Raw genomic sequence first — 2753 nt, 5'->3', positions numbered from 1 at the left:
ATAACTAGGAAGAAGTGAATTCATTCTAAGCAGTGTGATTAAAGATTTATATTCACCACTTAAAGACACCACACCAGTAGGCAGCCAGATCAGTAAATCTTGTCCAATTCTCAACAGCAGGTAGACAAGTCATTGGATGGGGAGAAAAATATTGTTCCATTGGGTAAATCCAATAAATTGAAAGGTGGAAAGAATTAGAACTCTGTGGGCAGACTCAAAAGCTTTCCCAAGCTTCTGGTCTTCTGAAAACTTTTATGCTACTAATGTTATGAAAATGCTTATGGAGACATTGCATAAAATTCCAAGACACTTAGGTTTCTAATTCATTTGTTTTGTTTTGTTTTGCTTTGGGGCTTCCAAACTGTTTTAGGAAATTAATGAATGATTTAAGACAAGTCATGTTCTCTGTTGTTCACGGTAGTTTATACAGTTCACACTACTGATTTCCTTTACACCTAGTCTTCCGATTAATTTGTAAATCATCCACTAAAAGTAGTAGAGGAGAAGCAATGTAAGATGAAATACACGTATATCAAAAATTCTTGGGCCTTCCTGGTGGTTCAAGTGTTAAGATACAGTCTGTAGGGCCTCCCCGGTGGCACAGCGGTTAGGCGCTGGGTTGCGAAGCTGCCCGCAGCCTCTGCGGCGCCGGTTCGATCCCCGGCTGCTCCCCGGCCACCAGAGGAGGGTCCCACATGGCGTGCAGACCTCTCCTGCCGCCCGCTGCTCCCCTCAGCAGTGTACTTCGGTCCTTCTGCCTGCTCTGCTCCCTGCTCTGGCTCTGGTGAATTCTCTCACCCTCCCGCGCTTCTGACTGTACCCAGTGCATGTATAAACAAAACAAACAAATAAATAAATAAAAAAGCATGCCTCTATTTAAAAAAAAAAAAAAAAGATACAGTCTGTGAAACTGTCTGCAGCCTCTGCAGCACAATTTCCATCCCTGGCAGGCCAGGGTGCAGCAGACCTCTCCTGACTCGGCAGCTGTTCCCCTCAGCAGTGTGTTTTGGTCAATCAGCCTGTTCTGTTCCCCACTCTGTCTCTGGTGAATCCTCTCACCTCCCCCACCCCAACCCCGACACCTCTGGCCTATACCCCAGCTTTTGTATGCATAATAAATAAATCTTTTAAAAAAATTCTCTATCATGCATTCCAATACTGCAATATATAGACAGTGCTCTTCAAAAATCAAAGATGAAACTATTCAAAGATGACATGATTCCTGAAAATTGAGAAATACATACTAATAGTTCTATTCAAAACTATCCTAAATAGTTGTCCACTGGGACCTCCCTGATGGCACAAGGGGTTAAGCACCACACTATGGGGCAATCCGCAGCCTCTGCAGCATGAGTTCGATCTCCGGCTGGCCAGGGAGCAACCCACATGGAAAAGCAGACCTGTCCCGTCTCACCTGCTGCTCCCCTCAGCAGTGTGTTTCAGTCAATCTGCCTGTTCTGCTCCCCACTCTGTCTCTGGTGAATCCTCTCACCCCCCTACACCTCTGGCCTGTACCCCACCTCTTGTATGCATAAATAAATCTTTAAAAAAAAAATAGTTGTCCACTATTAACCCTGCAAAATACAAGTGGAGACCTGCAAACTCATTGATTTGATAGCAAAGGAGTCTTTTAAAATGAGGTTTGGATTCACTTGGACCTTTATTAAGCTAACCCTATCCATTGATGATTTTGACATCTGTCTGTGACAAAAACAGTATCGATTTGAGGTTGTTTGCTGACACTGTAAAACTTGCTTAACTTTCTAGAGGTCTATTGCCCCTTATAGATGAAATTGTACCAAGAAACATGGCAAGCTCCTATGCCACCCCTCTTAGTCTATCCTCCTGCTGCTGCCCTCATTAACTCAACAACAAGAAACACTTTTTAACTTTCCTTTCTGAAACACTTTATTCTCTTGATTTATACAGCCCCATTCTCTCTTTTTGATGACTGCTATCGTCTTTATTTTCTTTGTCTCAAGACATTTTTTTTTCTAAGATTTATTGATTATGCATACAAGAGCTGGGGTACAGGCCAGAGACGCGGGGGGTGAGAGGATTTATCAGAGACAGAGTGGGGAGCAGAAGAGGCTGACCAACCAAAACACACTGCTGAGGGGAGCAGCAGGGGAGACAGGAGAGGTCTGCTGCGCCATGTGGGTTGCTCCCTGGCCGGTCTGTGATCAAACTTGTGCTGCAGAGGCTGTGGATTGCTTCATCGTGCTTAACCCCTTTTACCACCAGGGAGGCCCCTTATTAAACCATTTCTTTGCTGAATCTCCTCTGCTACATGGATTTGACTCATGCCAAGATCCTGTTCTTTTCTCCTTTCTGTCTTCTCCTTAAAAGACATACACACTCATTTCTCAAGAGGAGGCCATCCATGTGTTTGAGTACTAAAGTTGTTTCTTCAGCTTGCCTTTACAGTGATGCTCCCATAAGGTTGAATTTCCCTTACTGCAAAAATTTCTTTTATATATATATATATTCACACTTGATCTTAGCCAAAAGGCCGAGAAGCGATGTATATATATATATATATATATATATATATATATATTCAAACTGTTATTTTTAGTTAACAGATAAATGATTAACTTCACAAAACTTAACTCCATTTACCATAGAAGGAAATTTTCATGTTCCTGAAAATTTATGAAAAATTAAGTGTTTTTAGGTTCACCCTAAATATGGCCTTTCTTGAAATGTTCTAGAGTCCTGCACACTGTCTATAATTCTTCACCCCTTATTCC

General features: G+C 42.3%; 1 pseudogene; it reads right to left on the bottom strand.

Moving 5' to 3' along the window:
* Positions 1 to 2437: 2437 nt before the first annotated feature.
* LOC119260073 (U2 spliceosomal RNA) lies at positions 2438 to 2524 on the bottom strand (annotated as a pseudogene).
* Positions 2525 to 2753: the final 229 nt, after the last annotated feature.

This window comes from Talpa occidentalis, unplaced genomic scaffold, assembly GCF_014898055.3.
Source record: "Talpa occidentalis isolate TD23 unplaced genomic scaffold, MPIMG_talOcc4v2.1 talOcc4.5, whole genome shotgun sequence".
NCBI classification, from domain to species: Eukaryota; Metazoa; Chordata; class Mammalia; order Eulipotyphla; family Talpidae; genus Talpa; species Talpa occidentalis.
This window is presented reverse-complemented; position numbering and strand designations above follow the sequence as displayed.